This window comes from Camelus ferus, chromosome 17, assembly GCF_009834535.1.
Source record: "Camelus ferus isolate YT-003-E chromosome 17, BCGSAC_Cfer_1.0, whole genome shotgun sequence".
NCBI lineage: Eukaryota > Metazoa > Chordata > Mammalia > Artiodactyla > Camelidae > Camelus > Camelus ferus.
This window is the reverse complement of record NC_045712.1, coordinates 49,229,124-49,239,716: the sequence shown is the minus strand read 5'-3', so window position 1 is coordinate 49,239,716 and position 10,593 is coordinate 49,229,124. Positions and strand designations below refer to the sequence as shown.

Genomic DNA, 10,593 nt, shown 5'->3' with positions numbered 1-10,593 from the left:
TCCTTCCAGGTGTGCATTGGGATTCAGGAATGCAATGAAGAATGCAAAGGATGCGGGAGAAAACCAAGCTGGGCCTCTCGCTCCCGCCCCTTCCTTTCCCCTTTCTGCACTGTATCTGGATTCCTCCAGGGAGGCCCAGCCACAGGAGGGTCCAGGCCCAGAGTCAGCGCCCAGAGTTAATTATAAGCCTGAATAGGGGCCTCCCGGACAGGCCCTGGCTTGGGAAATAGAAAAGTGGAAAGAAAAAGAGGTTCTTCAATTCCGCTGGAGTCAGGGCAGGTCACGGGCAGAGTGACGAGGAGGCTCTTAATTCGAGTTGCCTCAAATTACATCTGTCCACACATGCATGCAGAGTACCACTTACAAAATAAATGAGGTGAATTTCTCTTTAGGGGTTCCCTTTTATCTCAGGGTTTCAAAGCCCTTTGCCACAAAATTCCCGTCTTTATTCATTTTCTCATCTAAATATAAACCAGGAGCCCTCAGGGTTAAGGTTCGGTAAAGCCCTTTGAACTTCTGCAAAGTAGCAAAGAAAAACAATTATTTTATCGTTAGAAGAGCCAAGTGGCCAACCGAGGACCACACAGCCAGGAAGCTCTCCTTTGGATGAAAGACCACACCTCCCATCAGAGGACCGGCTTGCTAATTAAAATCACAATGAAAATCAGCAGGGGAGAGGGAGGGGGGTGTGACTCAATGCCTTACCCAGAAACAGAAACACTCACAACTGACTCACTTAGGATATATCAGATTTTTCTCCAGCAGGCGTTTGAAAAACAGAAAGGAAATTCGAGTCCCGGCCGCCCTGCATCTACTGACCCAGTAAACTCCGTGTTTGTGTCGGTGACACATCCCTGACTCCCAGCCACCTCAGCAGAGTCCCCGGTCTCATGCGGATGGGAAGCTTGAGTGTTGTTTGCATACGCGTTTTTAAGCAAAGGAAAGTCTCTGAATCGCCCGGATTCCAGCAGGTGAGTCATTAGTGGGTGTTTGTTTCTTGAGTTCTGGGTTTGAGTCACCGCCTTCCTGCTGTTGGTCTTCTCAGTGGGGGGGGGGGGGGGGGGGTAACGACTGAAAAAGGCTGAACAGAAAGAGGAGCATCTTTTCCTGTGCTCTGGCCGTCTGGATGTCTTGGGAGAGATGTCTAGTTAGGTCTTCTGCCCATTTTTGGATTGGGTTGCTTGTTTTTCTGATATTAAGCTGTATGAGCTGTTTGTATATTTTGGAAATTAGTCCCTTGTCAGTTACAACGGACGTCTCTGATGCTCGGAAGGCACCTGGGAGTTCAGTTCAGCAGCCGTTCTTTTCTTGTAAGCAAGTATAAATTTATAAATAACAGTGGGAAAGAGGAAGAGAAATAAGTCTCGAGGATGTGATTGAGATCAACGGAAGTCAAGTTCAGAGGAAGTAAAAACAGACAACTGCCTGTGGGTCGTCTGGCTGGCTGGAGGAGGCTGGAGCTGGGGGTGTTAACCAGGCTCCGTGTGCTGCCCCCTCACCAGCTCCGCAGCCTGGGTGGGGAGGAGGTGGGGCTGCCAAAACCACTGAATAATTCTGGAATCCAAAAGACCGTCTTCCGGATGACTCTCCCCTCAGTGCTCTGCTGGGCACCATTTATTCCTGGAAAGGGCTTGGCGATCACTCAGAATTTTACAGCAGGGAACCTTTTACAAGGTCCCAGTGCCACGCGGGGACCACGTGCCAAACACCACCCACTTGGAAAACTGCGATCAGTTTGGGCCACCCCCACAGCTAGTTTTGTTTTGTTTATTTTAAACACCTTTATTGTGGTCTGGTTCCTGTACAGTCAACTACACACATTTCAGATGTGTGATCTGACGAATTTTGATACATATCTACACCAATGAAACCACTGCCACAATTAAGATAGCTAACATTTCCATCACTCCCCAAGAGGTGCAATTTTCGAATTTCCAGTTTATTCCTTCCCACCCTCTTTAACACCAGGTAACCATAAGTTTGTTCTCTATGTTTGAGTCTGTTTCTGTTTTGAAGATAAGTTCATTTGTGCCCCTTTTCTTAGATTCCACATATAAGTGATATCATATGGCATTTTTCTCTTTCTGGCTTACTTTACTTAGAATGACGATCTCTAGGTCCATCCATGTTGCTGCAAATGGCATTATTTTATTCTTTTTTATGGCTGAGTAGTATTCCATTGTGTATAAATATACCACAACTTCTTTATCCAGTCATCTGTCACTGGACATTTGGATTGTTTCCATGCTTTGACTACTGTAAATAGTGTTGCTATGAACATTGGGATGCATGTGTCTTTTTTAATTATATTTTTCTCTGGTTATATGCCCAGGAGTGGGATTGCTGGATCATATGTTAAGTCTGCTTTTAGTTTTTTAAGGAACCTCCATACTGTCCTCCATGGTGGCTGCACCAATTTATATTCCCACCAACAGTGTAGGGAAGTTCCCTTTTCTCCACACCCTCTCCAGCATTTATCCTTTGTAGACTTTTTAATGATGGCCAGTCTGACTGGTGTGAGGTGATATCCCATTGTGGTTTTGATTTAATCTCTCTAACAATAAGTGATGTTGAGCAGCTTTTCATGTGCTTCTGGCCATCTGGATGTCTTTGGAGAGATGTCTAGTTAGGTCTTCTGCTCATTTTTTGATTGGGTTACTTGTTTGTTTGATATTAAGCTGTATGAGCTGTTTGTATGTTTTAGAAATTAGTCTCTTGTCAGTCACATCATTTGCAAATATTTTCTTCCATTCTGTGGGTTGTCTTTTTGTTTTGTTGATGGTATCCTTAGCTGCTCCGACAGCTAATTTTTATGTCAGTGATATTGACTGACCAATCAAGCCACTTACAGGGGCTGAAAAATAACAGGTGATCACAAGACAAATGAACAGATTTTGAGCTGTGGACAGCTGGACAAGATTTGATTCAGGGAAGGCATCTGACGACAGGCATTCGAGTTTCCCTTTCAGTAAGCGGAGAGATTGCAAAAGTGAAAAGAGCTTTAACTTTTCAAAGTCAGTGTGGGACCTTTCTGTGTGAAAAACAGGGCCCCTGCGCTCACATTCCAAACGTCAGCCAACCTACACAAATCCTTGGCAGAAAAACGAATAAAACGCAACTCTGATGTCACTCTATGACAAGTCATAATGGAAGGAAGAAGTATTATTTGATTCAGAACATTCTCACTTTGGGGAGAAAAACTTATAATACACCTCAGCAGCCAATGGAAAACAAAGATTGTAAACTTGCAGCTCTTTTTCTGGGACCTTGACATTTTAAAATAAAAGGCTCAATTGTTTGCAGAATACTTTTTACATTAATGTCTCCGTTTTTTTGCTTTAAAGATAACTATCTGTGGATATTGCAGAACTTCCTGAGCTGCCCGTTTGCCGTAGGCACATGCTCTTGAAAGATGCGTACGCCAAAAACTTTTCCAAAACAAAACAAAGGCAGCGCACAGTCTTGACTGTGAATTTTTGCTTAATTAACCTGTTAACCTCTCAAAAAAGTGAAGACTTGGAATCTGACTGTGGCAGATGGCGTCTTTCCACTTCTTTAAAACTGTAATAGAAAAGAACCAATCTGACTCCATATTAGATCTGTTCCTTTGACTTTAACCCTGTGCTCTGTTTTCTCGGCTTAGCCTGGCTGTTTCTGCACCTTTTGTCAAAGAAGGTTGCCCAGAGCCTGAAATATAAACTGAACTCACAGTTGGAGAGGCGAGACCGAGAAAGTACTGGCTGTGTTTGAGTTTTTAGTTCCATCTTTCCCTAGGATCATTCAGCTTGTCTTAAGGCTCAGGCTATCCCAGAATCCTTTTAAAAAATTATCACCATCACCCTTTTTTTTTGTTTGTTTGTTTAAGCTACTTAGGTTTCTGATACATCTCCAAGTCCTGCTGTCTACATGGATCCAGTTGATTGGAGGGAAAAATGAATCAAAGTTGCCAATTCTTTTGCTCAAATAATATTTGATCCAAAGGACTATCGAGAGATGTTTACTTACATTGTTGAGAATCTTCCAGCACAAAGGATAGACTTGCAGTTACTGAGATGGGAAACACTGTTGGGGAAAGCAGGTTGGGGGAAGATGAGGGCATCAGATTTGAATCAATTAAATTTGAGACACCTGGTAGACATTCAAGTGTAGAGTTCTTGAGGCAACTGGATAAAGGATGGAGTTGAGTGCTTAAGTGGTTTAGAGATATTAATTTTTAGGAATCATCTTATTAAAAAAAAAAAAAAGAATATTCCAACACAGCCAATCAGAGAATTGTGCACGAGCTGATCACAGTACCTGATACCCCCTTCCCTTACCTGGCCTTTAAATATGCTTTGCTGAAACCCTTCAGGGAGTTTGGGGTTTGGCCCTGCAATAGATCTTTCTCTGCCAAAAAAAAAAAAAAAAAAAAATCTTCCAACGAATGTCTGGATAGCACACGTGTACAATATACACCCTTATAGGGCTATCGACCAGGAATGTCATCTTCATCCCCTAGAAGTTTAAAGTCTTGTCTGAGATCCAATTAGCTTTGTTTCCATAGAAACAAACGCTTCCTGTTTACTGCGCATGCCCCACCCGCTACCAGAACAGGAGTTACCCCGGGCAGGGTAGTGGTTTTTTTCCTTGATGTGTCCGAGCACCCAGAACAGCGCTTCACATATAGTAGGACTGAACAAACGTGTGCCAAGTGACTGAACTAACCTTTGTCCGTGTCCTCATCTGGTTAGGTGTGTTAGCTCCTCAAGAGCGCTAGGCTGAAGAGCTTAGCTCCTCGCTAGGAGGAGCAATGAGATGAAAAGGACAGAAGAGGTACTTGGGATGAAAAGACGCTTAAAGGTCAGAAGAGAAGCATTTTTAAATTTAACAACTTGGAAAACTCTTGCTAAGGCTTCTGCTTCCGTAACTGATCAATAGACGGAGCAAATGTATTTTTCTCCATCCCACCTTTATTTCATCTCTATTTCACTTGCTACTGGTTCTACCATTATACAGTCTTTCTTTCCTCCAGTAAAAGACCCCTTTCACTTTTAGCTAAGGACGTGGCAGGTGAATCAAGGACCGCATTTTCCAGCCTCCCTTGCATCTAGGTAAGACCTGTGATTAAGTTTGGACCAATAGAATGTGAGTAGAAGTGATGTGTTTCACTTCTTTTTGTTTGTTTTTTGTTTTTGTTTGGGGGAGGGGGTAATTAGGTTAACTAATTAATTAATTAATTAATTTTTTAATGGAGGCACTGGGGATTGAACCCAGGACCTCATGCATGCTAGGCATGTGCTCCACCAGTGAGCTATCCCCTCCCCTTGGTGTGTTTCACTTCTGAATCATGCCTTTAAAAGGCATGAGCATGCTCACTCTTAGCCCCCTTTTCTCCCGCTTCCCATTGACTGTGACGCAAATATGATGGCAGAACACGGACAAGGTGTCTTCCACTGCGAAATGGAAATGGCATGATGACAACGGAACGGGAATATAGAAGGAGTTAAGGTCTGTGATGCTATGAAGCTGCCATATGAACCCTGACAGCTCACCTCTGGACAGTTAACATGAAGGAAAAACAATTGTCTATTTTGTTCAAGACACTGCTAGCTTTGGGCCTTTGTTACTTATAGCTGAAGCCATGTAGTAATAATACACTGACACAGTCAAAATTAACCCAGCCTGGAACTTTTCCTGTCTTCGATTGGCTTGTCTCCGCAGCAAGGTGACACTTGCCTTGAGGAAAGACGCCGTCTTCCATGTTTCCAAATCCCACCAGGGCAGCGCTTGGCACAGCTTGGTGCAATCTGAAAGGGCTCCCTAAATTACTGAGACTTCAATATTATTACCTGCACAGTTTATCTGGGACTCAGTACTACCACAGGTTGCCAGTTATGATTTTGGTGGTACAGTCCATCACAATCAATGATCAATATTAATATGCAAAGATACCCGACAGGACAAGCTAGTCTGTGCTATGGGCTGTGCTATGGGCCAGATGAGTGATGGGGAGAGGGCACCACAGAAGATCACGGGAGGGGAAGGACTGGCTCAGCTGGAGCTGGTCCAGCCCCTGTGCTGGATGTCTTGATGCCAGACAGCAAATTCTCACAGAAGGGAAAGAGGAATGAGATGCTGTTTTGTGGGGCTAAGAGACTACCCCCAACCCCTAAGCTGGTACCACTGAGGGAACGCAAGACAAACTGAAGGACCGAACTCAATGCTTCAGGCAGCGGGCAAGTTTGTTTCTGGTGGGTTGAACTGGCTTTAGAACTTACACCTCATCAGAGAGGGAGGCTGAAGCTGCACTGACCTTTGATTGGTTCATACCTGGATCTTTGATGCCTGAGAAGCACCTATAAGCAGCTAGCGCCCAGGGAGTGAGAAAGTTACGGCCCTTTGGGAGGGAGAGACGCATGTGCCTTCACAGAAGGGGGACTCAACTCAGATCTTAAATTAATGAAACAGAGGATATTCTATAGCTTGAAGGTGGGCAGGGAGGATGAGCAGAACAAGCAGTAGTCTAGAGTCGGGAAAAAGTGCGCCGTACTCAGTCAGAATGGACAGTTCACATAGGATGGATATTGGACATCTTTTAGTTAGTTCGTTTGTTCGACTTCCCTTGCTGTCAGGAATTGCTTCCGCATTGTTCTTGTCAATCACACGGGCCTGCTTTCCTCCTAACAGGAGAGGACGTGGACTCAGCCTGTCCCATCAGGACACCCTATGCCCCTGGTCTGGAACATGGAACTTCTCTGAAGCAGAGCCAGGCAGACTCCTTTGGGAAGATTAAGTAAGATACAGGAAGAGATTGCCAGGTGTGAAGACACTGTAAATTTAGCTCTGCTGCGGGCATGCCCATCCCTGCCGTCATAGAGAAGGAGGTGGGCTAAGAATTAAGCCAGCTTGGAAGGATGAAGAACCCAGAGGGAAGAAAGCATCCAGAGGACAGAGCTGAATCTTGGAGCCGCCTGTGCCGGGAGCAAAACTCCCCACCCACCTTGGACTTTCCAGTTACAGGATGCAATCAATTTCTCTTACGTTTCCGAAAGGTTGCATTTCTGTCCCTGGCAACCTAAAGAGACCTGACGAATGTGGGAGTAACCCAAGAGAAAATAGGAAAGTAGCTGGAACTATGTGACGGAGGCCCTGCATGCCAGACAAAAAGGTCTAGACTTGTTTTTGAAGACGAGATGAGCCATATAAATTAGGAGGCTGTGACAGTGCATGCTGAGGTTCTGTGGAACGAGCACAGCCAGGTGTGGCCCCAGCCATATCACTTGCTGGCTGGAGAGCCCGTGCAGGTCCCCAGCCGCTAAGTCCTCATCTGCAGAGTGAAGGTGACCCCACCCTCCTTGCAGGTGGCTGTGAGGAGGACGCTGAATGACACCCGAAGCACCCGATGTGATGTCTGGTGTGACAATTCTTCGTGGCATGACAGTGGAGGCGGCAGTGGTGATGGAAGAGGATGAGGACGGGGGAGGCAGCAGAGGAAGAGCATTCCTGGATTAGGTTGGCAGGAGTGGACGTGACCCAGAAGGCTGGTGATGAGAACCACTGATGAACAGCAGCAGGACTGCATGCCACCTGGAACCAGGAAGGGAGCAAAAGGAAAAAGTCAGTTACGATCCATGGTGACAACATCTCTTGAATAAACTGATTCTTGAACTTTTTCTTCTCTTCCATCACACCACCCCACACAGAAAAACCAACAAGAAAAAGGCCCTGGTGTGTGTGTGTGTGTGTGTGTGTGTGTGTGTGTGTGTGTGTGTGTGTGTGTGTGTGGATGTGTTTGTGTCTGGGAGGAAAAGGACGGCTTTCCTTTCTTCCATAGTCTTTCTCTTGATCCGTCCTGGGGTTTTTGTTGTTTTCTTGGTTTGTTCGTTTTGGCTATTTAACGTCACATTACCTCAACACAACGATGCTCACAGGACCAGAGCAGACCCTCCAGGAGCCTGCCTTCCCCCTTCTCACTCTGGGGCCCAGGTCCAGTGCAGGGAGCAAAGGGCCTTCATGGCCCCTGAGCAGGGATGCAGGAATCGGCAGACAGGAACTGGTCTCTGGAGGCAGGGAGGTGGGGCGTGGGGGGTTGAGGGGTTGGGATTTTGGGTGAGTGAGGCTCCAAGACCCCGGCACCTCCTCTAATGTCCAGGGGGCTTCAGTTAGAAAAATATAACTTCAAAATAAGGTTATTGGAAATTTCCAGATGGCGACCACAGAATATTAAACTCCAAGCATGTGGCTCCCTTCTGTGATGGTTAATTTTATGTGTCAACTTGACTGGGCCATGGGGTGTCCAGATATGCACTCAAACATTATTCCTTGAGTCTCTGTACGGGTGTTTTGGAATGCCACCCTGCCCAGTACACTTTCTGAGCACAAAGCCTTGTGTGACTACACTGGTTCCATACACAGGAGACAGAAAGAGATTAGTAGGAAGAAGAAACTGACTTGCTTTTAATGAGCTCTCAGTCATGTCTTGCTGCCACTATGAAGTGCAAATAATTTTGTATATAATATATAACAATGAAGGTATAGGCCCCATAAGACAGCTTACAAATTTCATGTGCCCAGATCACTTACTGAAACCTATTTATCTAGAAAAATATTAATTTCATATGCAAAAAGGTGAGAATTTACATTGATTTTCTTTGTGGCATTTTAGGTTCAAAATCCCTAGTAATCTAGAAATTATTGTATTTTCAAATATACTAAATTATATAAACAACTGTGTATTAAAGAAGCTTCCCTTCTTTGTCAGCTGTATCTTGTTATGATATTTTTTGTATTATGAGTATGCTCGCACTTGACTTTGTCAGTGTTTGATTCCGTATTAGTTCATTGAGAAATAAATTCCATCTTAAAAAGGATCTGTAACAAGTCATGGGTGAAGATGAATTAGAAAGATACAGTGTGTTAATTAAAAAAGGAAATCAGATTACTCATTAATTACTCAATGTCAGGAATGACTGATTGTGCAACAGTGAAAGTAACATTTAAAGACGGGAGATTCTAAAAGGAGTCAGCAAATGAGACTTGATGGAATGTGTATAAGAATTAGGATGTAGCAATTCTAAGGGTCACAGCTGTGCCCAGGAATGTAACTCACCATGGTGTGCAGAACAATAGGGTGTAGCTTAGTGGCAGGGTGCCTGCTTAGTGTGCACGAGGTCCTGGGTTCAAGCCCCAGTACCTCCTCTGAAAATAAATAAACCTAATTACCTATCCTACAAGAAAAAGAAAAAAAAGTGGAATTCAAGCAAAAAAATCTCCACAATCCTCATTGTTTAAAGAAAAAGGAAGAGAAGCAATTTCTTCATCACCTGTAACATGATAATTCACCATACTGACATGATTATTCACTATACTGACATGCTAAGGCAGTAAGTAGTTGAAGATTTAACTGCTGAAATGAGTACATTTATTTCTCAGACCTACAGAAAGAGGTATTTAACTAGCAAGTAAGGGTGCCAGATAAAATACCCAGGGTGCCCAGTTAAACCTGAATTTCAGATAAATTACATAATTTCGTGGTATAAATGTGTCCCAGATGTTTCACAGACAGTTGGGATTGGTATCTCAATGCTGACTCCTGCCACCTAATGTCACATTTCACTCCTTCCTGCACTGATTCAACACTGACTTACTGAGGACCTGTTCTGGGCTGTGCTGGGCGGGGTGTTGACAACACGGTGATGAGCAAGAAGGACAGGCTCTTTCCCTAAGTCCCCACGGTAATAGGCTCATCCAGACAAGTGAAAAGTCAGTCCCTGTATAATGCGAGAAATGCCACGACTTATGGTTTGTTTATTCACAGAGGGGCAACTAACCCAGCCTTGGGTCAGAACAAGACTCCCAGAGGAAGGATGTCCAGATCGGGCCAAAAGCGAAAAAAGGTTAGGGAAGAGGAGAGAGGTTTTAATCAGAAAGGCCCTACCACAAGGGCAAAGCTTGGAGCCCTGGAGAAACTGAAAACCCCACTCTTGAGGTTGGTCAGAAAGAAGGGCACGGGTGGTGAGAAACACTTCTGGGAAAGTGTGTCCCGGCCAGGTCGCCAGGGGCCTTGTTCAAGCCCCACTGAATGTCCCACACAGCAAAGTGACAGGCGCATGTACAAATCAGAACCCTGTCCAGGCAGTACAGTGGAAAATGGGACGGGGGTGAGGACAGTGCTCCTGTGGGTGTGAAAATGGCGTAGCAGAGAAGGAGACAGACTCAAGAGCTGGCCAGGAGGTCACTCCACAGCTGTCCTGTTCCTTGGGCAAGAGCAAAATCCTTGCACATCTTTGCCCGAGCTTTGAGGTCACATGTTACGTGACAAGGCCCTGCTGCCTTAGCTTTGTGGGGACAGCTGTGGAGTGACCTCCACTGGAAAGAAAAGAATACCTCATTAAGGGGACAGGGATCAAGACGTGTGTCATTTCCTCTGTTAGCGTATTTAGTAGAGTATATGTAGTTTGTATAGTGTGGTTTTAATGGACCTGGAGTTACTGGAAAACCAGCCCAGAAATGAACACTTTGCAAGGGCTGTAAACAGAAATGACCATGGGTCTCGCTTGACTAGCTGCCTAAGAAAGTCACCGATTATTCAAACCATCCCTACAGAAAACCCTT

General features: G+C 44.9%; 1 long non-coding RNA gene across 1 annotated transcript; it reads left to right on the top strand.

Annotated features, from left to right (window-relative positions):
- The first annotated feature begins 662 nt into the window (after positions 1-662).
- Positions 663-8,856, top strand: LOC116657297. The gene is made up of 2 exons (XR_004312439.1): positions 663-971; positions 6,667-8,856. It is a non-coding gene; the product is annotated as an uncharacterized LOC116657297 (long non-coding RNA).
- The last annotated feature ends 1,737 nt before the right edge of the window (positions 8,857-10,593 follow it).